This window comes from Acomys russatus, chromosome 13 (assembly GCF_903995435.1).
Source record: "Acomys russatus chromosome 13, mAcoRus1.1, whole genome shotgun sequence".
NCBI lineage: Eukaryota > Metazoa > Chordata > Mammalia > Rodentia > Muridae > Acomys > Acomys russatus.
Genome location: NC_067149.1, coordinates 53,510,030 through 53,529,023, shown reverse-complemented (window position 1 = coordinate 53,529,023; position 18,994 = coordinate 53,510,030). Strand labels below are relative to the sequence as shown.

At 48.6% G+C, this 18,994-nt stretch overlaps 1 protein-coding gene across 1 annotated transcript in view; it reads right to left on the bottom strand.

The window, feature by feature from the left end:
• Nucleotides 1-8,894, bottom strand: part of Cracr2a (calcium release activated channel regulator 2A) — a 103,790-nt gene extending 94,896 nt beyond the window's left edge. Inside the window, exon 1 of the mRNA XM_051155429.1 lies at nucleotides 8,695-8,894. The gene's annotated coding sequence lies outside the window, so the exon portion shown is untranslated. The remainder of the gene's footprint in view (nucleotides 1-8,694) is intronic.
• Between the last annotated feature and the right edge of the window lie 10,100 nt (nucleotides 8,895-18,994).

Sequence of the window (18,994 nt, the reverse complement as noted above, 5' to 3'; positions counted from 1 at the left end):
GTGTCCTTTGAGCAAGGGCACATCAGTCAGCTGTTGACATCACTATGTTTATTAATTAGCACCTCTTTCTAGGACCTCTCTGGGACAACCCAGAGCCAGAGGTTTTACAGGCTGCAGACAAAGGCCCCAGTGGGTGGCTGCAGGAAGTGGGTGTACAATACAAGTGAGGCTGGTGCTAAGGGAGTTAACTGACCTCAATAAACAAGTGACTTTGGCCCTGTAACATGACTGCATTACCAGAGAACTGAAAGGAGTCAACAGAGAGCATGTTATTCAAAGGATGACTTTGTAGTCTTCCCTTCTATTGTAGGGAGCCAGGCTGGTTCTGGGGGACTAGTGACACAGGTGAGGCGCCTGCAGTGTGGGTGGTCCCATTAGGACCAAACATAGGAAGCCAGATCCTGAGGCTTGTTGTGCTCACCGGTGAAGTGGGGATGCTAAGACACAGCTAACATGACACATGAACTTCTCCTAGGTATAGAACTGTGAAGGTGTGCTGGGTAGCTGGCTACTTTCCCTGAGAGTTAAGCTTCACCTACGAAGTCAGAGCCCTAGTGCTTAGCCTGAGCAAGCCTAAACCCTGTAGCCAAACTTTTAAACTACTTTATTAAGTTCTTCTATCTACTGCCCTTTCCCACCTTTATTCTACCTTTCCAAACCACCAACCCCCAAACACACACATAGGTAGGAGAGAAAGGTTAGAGGGGAAAGGGGGCATCGATATTGTCGATGCCTGCTGATTAAGGGTGTCAAGTTCCTTGGGGCAGGATTGCCATTAGGATATCCAATTTCTCCTTCTCATCTGTTTGTGTACATCCACTTGCCAAACTTCAACCAACAGCGCCAGCAGCCCCTCTCAGGGCTCTTGCGTTCATACACCTTCTCAAGAGTCCCCAAAATCCCAGCACTCAGGAAGGCAGAGGCAGCTGATCTCTGTGAGTTTGAGGCCATCCTGGTCTACAAAGCAAGTCCAGGATAGCCAAGGCAATACAGAGAAACCCTGTCTCAAAAAAAAAAAAAAAAAAAAAAAAAAAAGAGTATGTGTCCCCAAAATTCTAAATAAACATCATACACTTGCAGAAACTATCTGCAGCTGGCAAAATCACAACCCTGCCAGACCACAAGGCAAATCATAGTCTGCTGCTGCCCCATATCCCACACCTGGGACTAAAACAAAAACATATTCCTATAACATTTCTGTGCTTTTAAAGAAACCAAAATTCTCCCTACAGAGCCCCTAGAACCTGAGTGCTGGGAGACACAACCGGGGGAGGGCGGGGCGGGGCAGAGGCGGGTGTCTATGGTAAGGTCATGACCAGCAGCAGGAAATGGCACATCACAGGAGATGAAGAGACCAGAAAGAGCCTGCTCAAGAAACAGGATGTGGAGCTGGTATTGCCTGTGGCCAGGACACGCTCTGAGAATAAGCACTTTTTAACTGAGCAAATGCAGAGTCAGACTACAACAACATAGAAAGAGGTGACAGGAAAACCACCTGCAAATGGGAAGAGACATGGTGTCCCAGACACTGCCTACAGGGAAAGATCCAGCAATTCTCCGGGGACTGGAGGAGACCATGGTCAAGGCTGAGCTCACGTCTGTATAATATGCATGTGATTAGTGGAAAAGCTTAATTTAGTAGTTTGGTAAATTCCATTAGCAGCTTATCTGTGGCGTATAATTAAGCTATTTTTAAGCAAATCCTTTTGGCTCAAGGCTCCAGTTACAAATCTTAATGGAACATGGTTCACATAATCTATATGCCAGTCCGTCCGATGGTAGAATATTTTGAGTAGATGCTAAGGTGCCCAAGAAAATGGTTTTGTTGGTTTTTATATAGTTGTATCCCTGTCTAGTCCAATGAGGGGGACTGATGAGCCCAGAGTCAGTCCTGGCACTGAGGCCATCTTGCTGAGAGGGAAACTGAGACCTCGTGTCAGAGAGGGATGTCCATCAGCCAGTGTTAAATCCAACACACACACACACACACACACACACACACACACACACACATACACACACAATCCCAGCCCCAAGCCAACCAACCAAAGAGATGGAAACCAATAGTATAAGGCAGAGCTTGAGTGAGCTTTTTACTGTGGGTCTGCGGGAAAGGTGGCATCAAGAGATGGCAGGTCTCCTGTGCCATGGTATTCATCTGGCAGGCAAGAGAGCTCTCCACCTTCTCTTTCTTTTCCTTCCCCTTCTCTCTCCCTCCCTTCTACCCTTCCTTTGCTCTTCGTCGCATACTGCCCTCTTGCTATGTAGCCCAGGATGACTTTAAGCTGAAGACCCTCCCAAGCACTTGGGTTTACTGAGGATTACTATCAACCCATCTCCTAGAATACTTCAAGTCCAAAAAGCTACTCCAGGCTGTAGCACCACAGAAAGATGCAGGGCAGGGTAGACTTTTCCCATTCAGATGGCTCCACCCAAAGGAATTAAACTCCAGAGAACCTGGTCCCCTCACTTCATGCCTGCCCTGAGCTCATCTGAGAACCATGGCTGCTGTCTCTGTCAGGAAACTTCACCTGGGGGGTTGAGGGTTGGGAGGAGCCTCTGACCTTACAGTCCTGCCCAGAGCACACAAAGACCAGATTTAATACACTGTCTCAGGAGGCAAGGCCTGCATTTGACAGAGGAAATAGCCTTGGAGCTGAGCTGCTTGGGTTCAAATCTCAGTTCAGTCCCTTACTAGCTGTGTGTCCTTGGGAAAGTTATTCCACATCTGTGTGTCCTAGCCCCTTCTTGTGTAGGCAATAACCATAATGCGAAACTCACAGGCCTCTTAAAGACTGGATGAGTGTACTTAGACCAAGCTCTGGGCCATGTGTGGGGCATGACTCTGCATCCAACCTCAGCTGTGGGGCAAAACGGTTCCCTCCCCCACCTGCACCCTCAAAGCATTCCTCCCAGCAGGCTACTTGATACAGGCTGTGTGGCACAGCTCCATCCACAGACCAGGAGAGCCTTGGCTTGATCCAGATTGACCCAGGCCTCCACACCAAGCAATCTCTAAAGTAAATAAAGTGAAAAATAAAGCAATCTTCCAGGTAATAGGAGATTTTCCTCTTGCCTGCACTGGTAATTGAGCCATTGCAGCCACTCTCCTACTTTCCTGCGGGCTCCTGAGAGTTAGTTAAAGGGGGAATGAAGCTGGCAGCCTGGTCAGAACCATAAATGCAGCTGCTTGGAGGAAGGGTTCCCAACTGGCTGCTAAGTGGGTCCTGGTGCACCTGCAGCTCCCGTGCCGAGCCTTACCCATCTCTCTTCTCTGGCTAACTCTGGCAGAGAACAGAAGTCACAGATCCCAAGGGCACAAGGAGCATCAGCATGTTGAGCCCACCCAGGCTCAGTGTTGGATAAAGGACCACTTCTCGGCTGTAGCTTAGATAGGCAGTGAACTGCTACCCTTTATTCCACATTGAGAGATAAAAGGACAGGATAGACCCAACGCACACACTGTGGGCTGTGCTGGGAACTGAACCCAGGGCCTGCGCTGTGTACACGAGGCAAAGCTCCACACTGAACAATATCCTCAGCCTTTGTTTGTGTGTGTGTCTTTATTTGTTTCCTTTGAGACAAAGTCTCATTGTGTAGCTTAGGTTTGTCTAGAACTTTCTATGTGACCCAGGCTGACCTCTGATTCGAGATCCTCCTGCCTCAGTCTCCTGAGTACTTGAAAAGACAGGCACGTACTGCCATCCCTAGCAAGAATGTGGGGTCTTGAGCTAAGTCCTGTATTAGAAGCAGGAGCATCAGAAAGCATGTAGGTCTAGCAAAAGTCATTAGTGTAGCTTCCAAAGGGTTGACTCCTAGTGGTTTTATAAGGAAAAGGGAGAGAGACACGCACTCCCCTCCCTCTTGCTATGTGGTACACTGTCCGACCGTGATGGTTAAATAGTCACCATCAGCCAGACTGGATTTGGGATCACCTAGGAGACACATCCTTGGATGTTTCCAAAGAGTTTTAACTGAAGGGGGAAGGCCCATCCTGCACGCAAGCAGCGCTGTTCAGTGGACAGGGATTCTGAACCTAATACAAAGGCGAGACCTAGTAGACACCAGAGTGCATCTCTCTCTGCATCCTGGCAATGGATCAGCATGACCAGCCACCAGCACTCCTGCTGCCACAGCTAGATCTAATCTTACTAAAGTGTTCTCTCTGCCGTGGAACCCAACATCAGCCCTCCCAAATGCTGTTGTCTGGTGTTCTGTCACAGCACTGAAAAGACTGAGCTGTCGGTCCCAAGTGACCCAGACACGGAGCCAGTGGAGCCTTCAGGACCTTGGACTTGAGACCTCCAGATCGATAAGCCATATTAAAACTGTTTTCCTTCAGACATACAGAGTCTGGTGTTATGTTACTACCTACAGAAAATGAACTGATACAAGCCCCCTCCCATGAGACTTACCTCTTAGTCTATCTCAGGTAAGGCATCTTTTTGAGTGACCTTTGGCCTAGATACGTGGCAATGGAGACCCAGCAACTGGAACTTGCTCCTACTTTTCAGAGTCTTCTAGAAATGTGTGGGTGTGGTAGAGCATCCTGGAGTCTGGCTCCACCCACCCTGAGCCAACTGCCACTGCAGATCCCTCCCTCAGTCACCTGTCCAGGATGTGTCAACAAGCAGCAGGAGAAGAAAGTGGCCTGCTGGCGTTCTCAGGAAGCCAGAGCAAGGCGCCAAAACAAATTGACATAGGGAACACGTTCTCTGCAGAAGAACCTGCCGGGAGAGGAAATAACACGCTCAGCAAGGTGGGGGGGGGGGGGGGGACACATCCAAAGACAACTTTGCCCACGCAGGAAAGGGCCCTTCAGGACCCCTTCCTAACATTACCCTTCAGGAGGCATCAGCTTACCTACGTCAACCCCCAGTAGCCTAGTCTGACAGGACACAGCACTGCCAGGCCAGAATACAGGAGGCTAATGGCCAAGACCAACTATGTGGAGCTGGCCAAGCATGATACCCAGCATGCGCTTCCTCCTGTGGCCACAGGTAAAGTCACACAGAAGGAGCCATGTAGAGTAGCTGAGAAGGGGAGACAAAGCCTGGGAGGTAACGCTGGAGTCCCTACGGGGACAAACGCTGCTTACAACAGGGGCTCTGAAACAGCCCATTAGCCCGGGTTTGTAGCCTGTCTCCACCATTGCTGTTCAAAGAGAACAGAAGATGGAAAGACTGTGTGAACAGGGTGGTTCACCTGCCCCTTCCTCCTCCCCAGTTAACTTTTCAGCAAAATGGGGTAAGAGGTTTTACTAGGTGGGGTGTGCTGAAGCTTCTGCCAAGAAAATAGCCAGAAAGCACCTGCAACCCACCCATCACATCCTGGCTGGGTCGTCATGAGGACCACCCAAACGGCAGGATTCGTGTTCTTTTGGTGTTCTCCCTGTCACTCCCCGAGTGTCCTGGTTCATAAAGTTGCCCTGCCTTTGTATGCATTACGTCAACCTGGTTGTCTGTCTGCTTCCTGAGTGACAGGGACCCAAGGATTCTAATGATGTCCCCAAAGATGGCTCTGCCTAGGCCAGCACGCCATGGACCCTGTTAACTCTTGTCTTTTTTCCTCCCTACTTGATCTTTCCTTCCTCTGCTCCCACAGTCACTTCTTTGAGGCTTTGTCTCTGTCTGTGCTATAGGTCTTTGTAAGTTCATACACACATCTCGTTTTCACTGGGGGTAGGGGGGAAGGGGCACTTCCTGATCCTGCATACTGCAATGGGTCAGCTTCTGGCTCTCTCAGTAAACTGTGCCTTGTCAAATTACTCTTAGAAAAAGCAAGGTTTGGAGAGGTCAAAGTGATATGAACACTAGAAGGACAATGTTTGCTGGTGTGTGTGTGTGTATGTGTATGTGTGTGTGTGTTATGTTTATAGTATTTTATGTGTGTGGTGTGGTGTGTGTCTGTGTATATGGTATGTGTTTGCGTGGTTATGTATGTATACATATGGTGTAGTGTGGTGTGTGTGTGTGTGTGTGTGTGTGTGTGTGTGTGTGTGTGTGTGTGGTGTTTGTAAGCTGAAGAAAAGAGAACATCAGCTAGAATTGGTCCGTTTACATACTGCCCCAGGGCTGTGTAGAGCAAGTCTGCAGGCCTCTCTCTAACACAGTTGTCTCCACATGGAGGAGGAGAAAGCAAAGCCTAAGAGTTGGAAGCCGCAGGGTCTAGTCCTATATCTGTCAGTCACTGACAACTGACAAAGACTGTGATTTTTTTCTAAACTTTCACTTTACCCATCTGTCTTTCCAACACCCGATGCTGTGACCCCTGTGGCTGCCTCACACAGCAAGCCATGATATTCTGCAGCTATATATTTAGCCCTTTTATGGGGAGAGAACCAGGCTCTGGGAAGCTATGATACACAGAAGAAACTCTCCCTCAAGGCATCCCCTGTGCCTTAAAATCACTGTCTAGGGGAGGAAAGCAAGGAGTGCTGGGAACTCAGAGACTAATGCAGAGCCCCCAGGAGGCTACCTGACACCCTCACCTCCTGCCACGCTTCTCCCAGGCACCCTGGCCAGTGCCCAGACAGCCTGTCTGTTGGCTCATGGTCCCTCCCAAGAACAAGCTAAACAATCATGAGGGCCCACCGAGCTCCTGTCCCGAAGCTGGGCTTGTCACAAGTTGAACTGACAAAAGACAAGTCTCTCAACAGCCCTACGCCTGATGCCAGGCATGTGTGTGGATAGAGGACACATTTCAGGGGTCAGTTTTCTCCTTTCACCATATAGGTTCCAGGGATGGAGTTCAGGTCACTGGGTGCAGCACCCAGTGCTTTCACCTATGGGGGCATCCCACAAGCTCCCCCTCTTCCTTAGCACCTGGGTCCTGCCACTTGGCTACTGACTTACTTGGTTTACTGGGTGGGTTTTCCTCTGGTCTCAGATCCATGCCTCCCCCCCCCCACATATCTGCTGTGTGACCTTGGAAAATGTGCTGAACCTCTCTGGCTTTAGATTCTTCCTCTACAATACGGGGGCAATGTGATCTCAGGGGAGCTGCTACTGGGATAATTAAATAAGGCTATTGAAACCCCAGCTACATCTATCACCCACCCACTCACCCCCTTTTTGTATAACATCTCTGGTAGCACCCCTTACTCTGCATTCCCACCAGCCCTGCTCAAGCTCACACGGTCACCTTCCCAGGTCTCTTGCAGCTTTGAGCAGCCACGGCTTCCATCTATAACTGTCACAGGTCCAACAGAGGCCATCACAGTACCCGCCCAGGAGTGATCATACAGCTCAGATTCTTTGGTCAAACACTCAAGGCCCTCTGCCCTCTGCCCTCTGCCCTCTGCCCTCTGCCCTCTGCCCTCTACCCTCTGCCCTCTGCCCCAGCCAGTGCTCCTTAATGTACTGAGCTTGTCATTACTTATCCTGGCTCCTCAGCACACCCTCCATTTCTTAGCTCAGGTGTCCCTGTCACTGAAGCATCCAGACTCAGCCTCCTCTTCAAGAACCAGACCGACAGCCACATTCAACTTGTAGCAGCCTCACTCTTCCAGAAGGAAACAGCCCTCCTTCCTCCAGCCTTCCCTATGTCCACAGTGTAGTATTACTGAGAGACCAAGGGACCTGGGGAGGCCACATGTCTTTTTTTCAGCATCCCCCAAATAAAATATTGTAAGGTAGATTTCGTGGGAGAATACTAGTTTATTCTGCCTGAAGAGGGCCGTGAACCTGGCCCCTCAAATTGAACTCCGACTTCCTAGGGAACAAACTGTCCCGTTGAGCGCCCCTGTGCCTGCAGCACTAGTGAAAGTGCTTTTTATGTACTGGCTTCTGCCAGAGATAAGGGCCTCACCACCTTAGGTGATGTGCCAACCAGATTCTTCCTCCAGACCTGTCACCTCTGTGGACATCCACTCATTGACGCTTTCTGCCTTCTGTCGGGATCCCTGATTTTGTTCACAGAGGCAAACAGGTCAGGTCCTCCGCCATCGTGTTGTCACCGGCCCCCGCCTCGCCCCCCCCCCCCACCTCCACTATGTAGTTAGTGGGAAAACATGTGGATTCGAAGACTTTTCTGCTATCAAGAGTAAAAGTCACTGTGTTCTGGTACACTAGTATGTGGTACACATGTGTACACACGTACACACACACACACACACCTGAGCCAGAGACCACACAGGCCCACTGAGTCACACAGCCAGATCACAGCAAAATCGGGGACCAGGAGAAAGCTAAGCCTCAGGAGCCACCCACTCCCCCGACTTCTCACTCTGCTCTGTGAAGTTTTCTCATTTAAAACAAAACAAACAAAGAAAAAAGAAAGAAACTGTCTAAGTTTGTTTCCACACATGTGGTAGCAGTCTTACCCCAGTGCCGGCCCACGTGCCAAGGGCTCCCGTCGACTCCCCCTGCCGGCCAGGATTGTGAACTTCTAGTCACCTCACCACTATAAGCCTCAGTTTCCTCAAGAGGGTCCCCAGGGGCTCTTTCTAAATGCTCGTGCTCCTGGGCTCCTATAGCCCCTCTTACGGCGCAGGGCTGAGGGCCTAACTGGGTCAAAGGAACCGGACCAAGTCTGAGAAAGTCAGGGCTGAGATGCCTGTTTCTGGGGACAAGCAGCCAGCCCTGCCTCTCCCGTGTTCTCCATGTGCTTCGCTGATCTGCAGGAAGGAAGCGCGGCCTCCGCTGCCCGGCTGAGGGTTCAGGGCGAGGCGTCCCAAGACTTTGCTCCGATTACCTGGCGGGACGTCCAGTGCAGCTGTTCGAGCTGTCCCCCAGTCCTCTGGCTCGCAGCTGTCAGGAATTCTCGGGCCAGCCGGATCTGTCCCACTGTCCCCGCCCTCGGCTGCAACGCTGGTCCGGCCCCAGCAGCGCCCCCCTGCGCCTGCTCCAGGATATACACCATGCCGTAGGGTCCCAGTCTAGACTAGCAACTAGTGTGACTGCCACTGCCTGAAGCCTGGGTGGCGAGGGCGGGGCCGCTGCTAACAGTGTGGAGCCCCAAGCTTCCTGCACCCTCCCTCAGCTAGTCCTTCGAGGGCCCTTGCTCAGTGAGCCATACGGTTCTGTCTCTGTCTGCAGGGCCCCTCTGTGGACCCACTGGAGAAAGTACATTCACCCTGAAAAGTTGGCTCCAGCTGTACTCTCTCTGCATTTAGAAACAGAAGAGGATTTAGATCTTGATGTTTGTCTGATCTTTCTTATGTATTCTGCAGTGGGCTAGAGCGCTTGTATAATTAAAGCCATGCACTCAATACATCTTCAAAGGCTTCCATGCTAACGGATAGTCCCTCAGCCTGGCCCACAGGGTCCTCTGCGCTCTCCCAAGCTACAAGCTCTTCTTCCAGCCTCCCCACACGTGACCCTCAAACACACAGCTCAGCACCAGATGTGTTACCTATTGCAAATACCACTTACCCTTTCCTGGCTCCTGAGACCTCTGTCTTTGCCCAGAATGCCCCTCTTCCTTTGCTTCCTGCTGGAAACCTACTCATCCAGGCTTCATAAAATGTCAACTTGGGGACCCTTCCCTAGGCATTGCCCCTCAGCCTGTCCTCCTCTGGCAACCTTTTATGTTAAGTTCTCTGCCCTACACACACGCAAACATACTCTAAATGCAGATAACAAATACACACACACACACACACACACACACACACACACACACACACACACTCATTGGTACAAATGACCACAATCTATCCTTTCTTCCTACAGCCAGCCAGCGGCTAACTCACCATCCCACCCATCCTAGGAGTTTCCTTTTGCCCTCCCTCGGAGACTCATGCTCTATGCCCTGGTTTTGCCTTCTGTGTGCCGGAGTATGCTGGTTTGTGTTGGCCCCAGTGTTGAGGTAGGACAAGAAGACAAATGAACTTGAGGCCTGGACAGCTAGGTAGCAAACCCAGGTCTCTAGGTTGCACCAGATGGGTCACTCATCCTTCTCTATCAGCTGAGAAAGGAGTTCTTTCATCACCAGAGCCCAAGACAAGAAGGGACTGCAGAACTTTCCTGGTGCAATGCCACCTCATGCCGTTCTACAGAGGAGAAAACCGAGGCCAGAGACAGTAAGTCAGAGGCACCTAAGGCCATGGCCATGGTCATTCTTGTCATTAATGCCTCTCACTGTGCAGGCTTGGGCTGCCTTCCATGTCTACAGCCATCCCACGGAATCTCCCACAGAGTTTCACGAGATACTAGTTGGTTAATTGGTTAAGACACTCACACTCAAGATCACAGACCGAAGCCCATGGATGTGAGCTCCATCTTGGCAGCTACGGCCTTGGCGACCTCCTGTCAGGGGATAGCTAACAGTCCCTGCACCGTGGACTTTCTAACCCTACACCTAAGGTTCTGCTGCGAGACGGTTGTCTTCTATATATGTCAGAGATCTGCATCCATGAGCTCTTAACAGTATGGTCACCCAAACAAGACTGCACAACAACTTCAATGGACATCGCAACCTGGAAGTGGGAAATCTCACAAGGCCCCACCCTTAGATAAAGAGCTACAGGTAATAACGGCCTTGAAGATAGGGAAAATGAATCTTCTTCAAGGACAAGCCACCTGGGAGGTTATCCAACACCAAGCGGTCAGCCCTAAACACATGAACTTGTAGACAACACTAAATGACTCAGCAGGTGGTATTTATATGCACATTTGTGTGGGGGGGTGTGTGCATACATACAGCAGTCATCCAAGAAGAGGAGGCATTAACATTGAGAGGGAGTTTGGGGGACATGAGAAGAGTTGGCGGAGGAAGAGTGTGGGGTGGAAATGATGTAAATATAGTCCTCATGTATGAAATTCTCAAAGTAAAAATAAAGTAAATGTGAAAGGGGGATATCTGAAGAATCCTAGCGAATGTGTCTCTTACAAGAATTTAGAAGGGTAGCCAGTGCCTAAGAAAATGTCAAGTTCTCCTTTCTTACTGGTGACTTTTGTCATTGTCAGTCATCACCTCTCAGGTGGAATAATGGGCTTAGACTGGCCCCAGACCACCTAGGGCCACAGGAACATATTCATTTTTCTCTACCAATGAAGAAATTAACAGGCTAGAAAGACTGTTAGAGAGACCCAGCTGAACCATCATCCAACACCCAACCACCAGGGAAACCGGAGGCCCTTCTGGGGCCTCATCACAGAGAGAATTTAAAAGTAGACATAAACATACACACGAGAACAGTGTATTGTTAGAGTCTAATAGAAGAACCCCAAGGCAAGCAAGCTGCCAGTGGTACAGCTGCCCAGAGGAGTAAAATGGAGAAGATAAGCTACCAGAGTGGTCAGTGACATGGTGGCAGGTGGCCCACAGCAAGGAGAGGAACTGGGGGAAAAAAAAAAAAAGAGCAAGGAAGCTGAATGCAATAGATAGGGAGCTAAAGAGTTAAAGGCATCCTCTGGCTCTGCCAGTGTCTGAATGAAAAACACAGAAGAGAAGAACAAGAAATACTTCTGCCTTTCTGAGTTGGGCTCAGAAAAGCAAGTGAACTTCAAGCTGGCTTAGCTGGTAGGGACTACACTGAGGGCTGGGAATTCTAAAATACATTACCTTATGGGGAATCTACCTTCCTAGGGGTTGTCTCCTAACCAGGTCTCTGACTTGTCCCATTGCATTAGCCTTTAAGGGAGGAGAGATGGGTGTGCCTCAACCTAGAAGTAGATTACATTCTTTATGTAGAACAGACAACTTCTCTCAGGGGCTGACTTCCTCACCCAATCCCATGTGCTCTTGTCTCTGATGTAATTCTGCTTCCTGTTCCCTGCATCTAATGACACTTAGTTCATAGGACAGAAAAACGGCTGTTATTTGGTCCATCCCAACTCATGGATGCTTCAAGACAGCACACCAACTGTGCCTTTAAGGATATGTCTCCAACTTGCAGATACAATCACTTTCTAGACCTGCCCACAACCAGCAGAAGGATGAGCTGGGCATCAGCTGATGCCCTGGATGACCTTACTCTTCCCACGGAGAAAAGAGATGGACTGAGGATGGTTCTTCTCGGTATAGACAAAGGAAACTAAGGCCCAGCAGGGTTGGCCCTAGGCCCTGAATGCAAGAAAGGAAGGATCCCTGATTCCTCATGCTCCATGACTGTCTGGCCTTCAAGATCCAAGGTTCACAAGCCCCAGTCTTCTCTACTTTTTGCTGATCATATATTAGGTGGCACGTAAGATCTAGGCAAGGCCAGCTTTATTGGAGTGTGACCTAAAACTGATCTCATACATACGGCCTGTAATTAGAAGAACTTAATGCTGGATTTAACTTTCTGCCATCACATTTCTTAGACAATATTAATCAGGTTGGTTTTTTTGTTTTGTTTTGTTTTGTTTTTTTGAACAACGGGCCCTGATTCTTATTCCACACTGGACCATCCCAATTAGACAGCTGTTTCTGGGTGTGATGTTCTCCTTAGAAACACTCAGCATTGCAGGAAGTCGGCTATGGGACCGACCAGGGCAGGGCAGTATGGCAGAGGCCATGGGGAGGCAGGGAGGTGTGGGGTAACGAAAAGGACTAGGCCATATTTGGCTTACCCAGGCAATGCTCTCTAGCTACATAACCTCCCCAGCTGCTAGCCCCATGTACTGACTCTTTGTTATAACAGCCTTGGTTCGGGAAAGACTGTAGCTTTGTATGGTGGCTGCAAACCCAACAGCCTGGCAGCCCACTGCCAGGTCTTCACAATAGTAGGAATACCCAAGTAATATGTACTCTTGAAGTCCTATTCTTTCCTTGTGGCTCTTATCCAGACTTCCTTGCTCACCCAAACTCCTGTTGGCCTTTTGTTGCCTCTCCCTGGCCAGGATCCAGACAACTTCAGGAAAAGGACAGAGAAAGTCATCCATGCTTAAAAGCAAGCGACAAAAAACACGTGGGTGTTTGGGGAATGGATTTGCATCCTGCCGGCCTACATGCATGACATCTAGCAGGCATTTGAGTCATGACAGTCAAGTGAGTGCAGAGCGGGTAAATGCATATGGCAGGTCCCGGAAGTCTGAAGGTCATCGGCTAAGGATAGAGGTTTGCTGTTTGTGGACTGTCTCCACTTTTGTTTAATGGGGTGCTGGAAGATGAGAATCAGAGGGCAAGCCCCTCAGATGGTCAGAGGCCAAGGCCAGGAACCTGGTGCAGTGAGAAGGGAGGGAGAGAGAGAGAGCTGCAAAGATCCAGGTTCAGCTGGGCAGTGGTGGCACACATCTTTAATCCCAGCACTTGGGAAGCAGAGGGAGGCAGATCGCTGTGAGTTCGAGGCCAGCCTGGTCTACAAAGCGAGTCCAGGATAGTCAAGGCTACACAGAGAAACCCTGTCTAGAAAAACAAAAACAAAACAAAACAAAACAAAAAGATCCAGGTTCAAGCAGAAAACGAGAAGGAGTAGAGTTCAGGTGAGGTCGGGGAGCCCTGGGGTCTGGGAAACAGAGCAGACATGACGATGGATGAGCACGGAGAACCAAGTTGTGCGAATTCTGGAGGAAGGAAGTCCTGAAGAGCGATTCCTGTCTTCTTAGGGACACAGCGAACGAGGCAATGAAGGAATTCTGCATGAATCATCAGCCTAAGAGACACTTAGGTATTTGTAGTGTAAGCTTTTCTCTCCTCTGGAGCTTGGGAAGGTATGTCTTAATCAGGTTGGATCTGTTGTTTGTTTTGTTGTTGTTACTGTAACAAAGTGCCTAAGGCCGAGTTAAATATACAGAAAAGAGGCCTATTGGTTCACACTGTTAGAGGTCCAAGAGTCTGCTTTGCTTTGTAAGATCCTTCCGAATACAAAACAATATGGCAGATGGCATGATGGTGGAATCCTGTATGCAAGGGGGAAGAAATCTCATGGTGAGACAAAAAGCCACAGAGATTCGGAGGCCAGGCATAATCTCTTTTGAACAACCATCTACCTAGGAAACAGACTTGGTCTGCTGTGAGAACTACACTAATTTCTCCATCAGAGAAACCCCCCATGACCTAGCAACCTTCCACTGTGCTGTCTCATAAAGGTTTCACAGCCTCTGGGTATCACCATGCAGGACCAACCCTCTAGCACCTGAGCCTTCAGAGGCACAGTCCAACCACATCCAAATCATAGCGGGGCTAGCCAATGTGAGATGGCAGCTGCTGGTGTAAGTGGGCTTAAAAGGCATAAGGATACCTCTAAGGACATGTGCCACCCTTTATCTGAGGCTCCTTTCAACTTTGCAGCAACTCTCTTCCTGGCATCTCTGGCTTGGATGTTCTCACTCATTTGCGGCTCTCAGCTTAGGCCCCGTTCCTATTTGTCAATCCTTTCCAGGAAAGAGCAGAGAGCCCCAATGTTCCAGAACAGAGATTCCTCTAAGGCCCCTCCCCCTTATCACCAGTGACTACGATTGTTTTTCCCACCAGGTGGAGGCCAAACAAAACAAACGGATCCTTCAATATTGACCCTCCTGGCTCCACAGGAAAGGCCATGTCCAACAGCTGCTGAAAGTTAAGGGCTGGCCAACTCTACCAGAATGAACAGGTTCCCAGAGGAGACAATCCTGTATCCGCACCTTCTGTCTTTCTCCACCAGGAGTGTGGTGGCGTTGGCTGGGAAGGAATGGGCCATTTTGTATGAGACTACAGGAGGAAGTCAGGCTACATGCTCATAGCTGTTCTGAAGAAATGAATTAAGAATGGGGGCCCTCTTTGAAGGTCTTTCTCAGGCATGGCCTCTCTCTTTATGGGATTCTCAAACCTGGACTCCTAGAAGGCAGACAAGACAGTGGCTTTCTCCTTTCCAGCCAGCAGCCAAAGCATCCAGCCATTCTGACGGAGCCATGGAATCAAAGTCTAACAGGAGTCACAGAGCCAGGCCTGAACCACATAGAGAAGGTGATGGCCCAGGATGACTCGACCAATAAACCCCAGCCTTGTGGGTGGCTACACCAGGATACATGGCTTCTATGACAGTTTTGATGGGAATTGTACCCCAAGGTTAATGTGTTCTAGGCTTGGTCCCCACCTGGTGGTGGTCTCTTGCAGGTTTTGGAAACGATAATAGATGTGGCCCAGGTATAGGATGTAGGTCATTGGGGATATCTTGTCCCTGGGCCCTTTCTGTCATTTCTTTTTTCTCTCCACTTCCTCTCTGCCATGAGGTGAGCAGCCACATGCTCCTCCTGCCGTGATGGTCCGATACACTGTGAGCCTAGACTAGACAGAGGTAGTCCATGGACTAAAGCCCAGAAACCATAATCAAAACAAGCCTTTCCTCTCCTTAAGTCACTTGTGTCAGGCATTTTGTCACAGTGATGAGGAGCCTGAGCAATACACTTTTCTTCCATCTCCTCCGCCCTCCCCCCCCAATGCAGTGTTATCTGTGTGGGAACAGTCTGACATGGCTTACTCTTTCTGCTACCAAAAAATTATAAATCCTATGTTTCTGAAGCAGGAAAAGGTGAGGTGTGTGTGTGTGTGTGTGTGTGTGTGTGTGTGTGTGTGTGTAAAATCATCTTGTCCACTAAAGAAACCATATCTTCTTTAAAAAAAAAAAACTCCTATAAAAAAAATAATAATAAAAATAAATAAATAAATAAAGAATGCTGTACTAGTCATGGGTGCTGGTTAGGTTTTGGTTGTGGGTTTTTGGTTTTTGTTGTTCTTTTTTTTTTTTTTTTTTTAATGACTGTTTCTGAAGGAAAGAGCTCATGGAATAAACATAGGTATTTATTCACATGATTCTACGTAATAAATCTTCAAAACAGAAAAAAAAAACCAAAAACCTATAATCCTAAAATCCATAATGCACTTGTAGGCATTGCCACAGAAGTAGAGACAGCGTTAGTGGATGAAATAAACAAAGACTTGTCTCTAGCAGACCATTTTTCAGAAAATGCTTGAGGAAGGGAAAGACTTTCTTATGAACGCACACACATGCATATAAGACCCCCAAATCCAGAGCTGGAGGAGTGGGTTGTCAATTAAAAATACTTGTTGCTCCTCCGGAGGACCTGGGTTCAGTGCCCAGCACCAACATTAGGCAGCTCAGAACTGCCTATTCCTACAACTCCAGGGAACCAACATTCTCTTTTGGCCCCTGTGGAGACCTGCACACATGTGGTGCACATAAACTTACATAGGCACACACATATACACATAAATTTAAATAAATAAGCAAACAAATACATCTCAGACAAACCACAAGACCCTTATATCCAGCCACATCTCTCTGGCTTCTCATGTAGTGAGTAGGGAAACTAAATTCACAGAAACCAGAGGGTGCTATATGGCACAGAATGTCTTCAAGTCTGGTGGAGCCAACCATCTCCCTGAAAACACGAAGATGAATGAAAGCTGCGGGCAGTGGCATTATGGAGTGGCCCCAAATTATTTAGTTTCTCTACCATTAAGTCAGGGAATATCAGTGGCTTTAAGAGCATGCTTTTGGTTTTGATAAAAGAAAACAAAAATTGGCATTTCTAAACTGGTACACGTAACCAACAACAGACTTTAGACATCAAAAAAATAATCCTATCTAACAACTTGGAGTTAAAAAAGATAAAATACGGCTGGGCGGTGGTGGCGCATGCCTTTAATCTCAGCACTCGGGAGGCAGAGACAGGCAGATCGCTGGGAGTTCGAGGCCAGTCTGGTCCACAAAGTTAGTCCAGGACAGCCAAGGCTACACAGAGAAACCCTGCCTCTAAAAAAAAAAAAAAAAAAAAAAAAAAAAAAAAAAAAGCAAAACAAGACAAAAAAGATAAAATACAAGTTAACTGATCTATTTAGAAAACCTTATAGCCATCTCTTGACCCATTAGAATACAAAAATAATCAAAACAACATCTGTGGCTATTATTTCTGTGACAGAAAATGGAGACCATACAAAAATAGCTAAAATGATAGAAAGAACACATCAGCATTATGAGAGGCCTTTACTGCTGCTTCTGAAGCCTGCAAAAAAATGCATCCTGGGCCAGTGAGCTAACTCCGCAATGCGTTCGTCTTCATGACTCACAGCTGCCTTTTTCTAGGAACAACCACAGCTTAGACTTTCATCACCTTGCTTTGACTATGACCTTGGCCTTCCACTTTTGAGTCAGTCTCTCCTCTACCCAAATCTCTACCCTAAGCATGGCTGCCAAATAATAAGACTGAAAAAGCCCAGCTCTGGATCTGCGTCCTTCCAGGACCACGGAAATCTTCCCGGGCATATAGCTTCTGTGTTTGCAGACTGAGATTCAAAATCTTCAGGCTGGTCTTCACAGGCCTCAAGCCCCTTCCACGTGAGCTTCTCCCTGCTCTCCCGCTGCAAGCAGGCTATAGAGCCCAGCATCATTTTCCAGTAATGAAGCCTCACTAACCTGGTTCTCTCTGCCTGAAGGGACCTCCACGTCACATACTTAAAGCCTAGCAAGAGATGTAGCTCTGGTCCTGCTGCTGCAGCAAGACATCCCTGGGATCTCACAAGCAGGGGAGCTTCCTAGTCCCGACAGAGGCATGATCACACCCATCACACAGCCAAGCTGTTCACTGGGTTGCTGTGGTGTAGAAGGGGTTGAGAGATAGTGAGTGTTTGCAACTTTTTGAAAATTGGAGGTGGGGGGGAGGGAGTGATGGACATGTGCCGCAGCATGTGTGCGGAAGTCAGAGAACAGCTGTATAGAGTTGGTTCTTCCTTCTTACCTTTCTCTTGGGTTCGGGGGAGCAAACTCAGGTTCCTAGCATTACAGGAAAGCACCTCTACCCACTGAGTCTTTCCTCTACCCTGACAAGTAGAGATTTAATAAGCATGTGGCTTTAAACTATCCAGGAAGTGTTCCTCAACTTTCTCATCTATAAAATCCAGCTAAGACAGGACCTGACTATCTGTTAAGATTGTGGAGAAAACAAGTGAGGCGTGTCACATAAAACAACCACAACCACAACCACAACTGGTCCAGTGTCTGTTTCACAGTCATGACTCTCAACCTGAGGAGGAGAACTGCAGAGGTCAGGAAGTGGGTGGGCAAAAGAATGAAAGAAAGGAAAAACCAGCAATGTTCTTCTCTCATTGAGAGAATGCATGCTCCATGGCCTCACTTTTGCAGGAACCTGCCCGTACTATCTACCCTTGGGCAAAAAATTTAGGTAGAAATAATACCAGGATCCTAGGAAAGGTAGGATCAGCTAATTTTCTAAATATGTGTGTGTGTGTGTGTGTGTGTGTGTGTGTGTGTGTGTGTGTTAAGTTGCCCATAAAGACCAGAAGAGGGCATTGTCTCTGGGAAACTTCTGGTCCTCTGAAAGAGCAGCTAGTCCACTGAGCCATTTCTTCAGGCCCCAGTTAATTTGGGAGGTCCACTGTGTACAGTTATTTTCTGATTCTGAACTGTGTTAGACATTTACAAGTTCAAAATGGAAGGAAATGCAGAACATTCCTGGGGGTTGGGGGTGGAGGTGGGACGGGGGCGGGGCAGGAGCGGGATGGGGATGAGAGCACTGTAGGTGGAAGAGTCTAGGCTAGAAAGTGTTCTGTCCATGGCCTCTTCCCTCACACACCCTTCTCTAGGTCAGGAGACTGAGCTCAGAGGAAAGCTACTGGCATCAGAGAGTCAAGAGGTTAATAAACTGTTTTCTCAAAGGCAGCAAGCAATGCTTGTTCAAAAGTGCCGAGAACAACCATGCTGTTCTGGAAATTGACTGGTGGCAGGCAAAGAGCTGAGCTGTGTTTGCTCATGTGAACGTCGGTATTTAGAGTGAAGTCAGGGTCAACCAGTAGTGCCCATGGCTCTTCCCAACTCCTCTCTCCGGTTCTCTTCAGTCCGGACAAGGCAGGTCATCAAAGGCTTTGGCCATCACTAGACACTCACTCTCACTTGATCTGATATAGTGCTAGCTTGAGAGGCAATTTCAGACGCACAGGGCCAGACCGGACCAATAGATCCTCCAGTCAGAAATTGTACAGCCAACCCTGTCCAGGTGATTGGTATGTATTTAGCAGATATTCTAGAAGGTGAAGTGACCATGGGGGGATTGATAAAGACCTGGTGTGTCATGGGCTATCCAAAGGTTGTATGCACTCCTGTTACACGGAC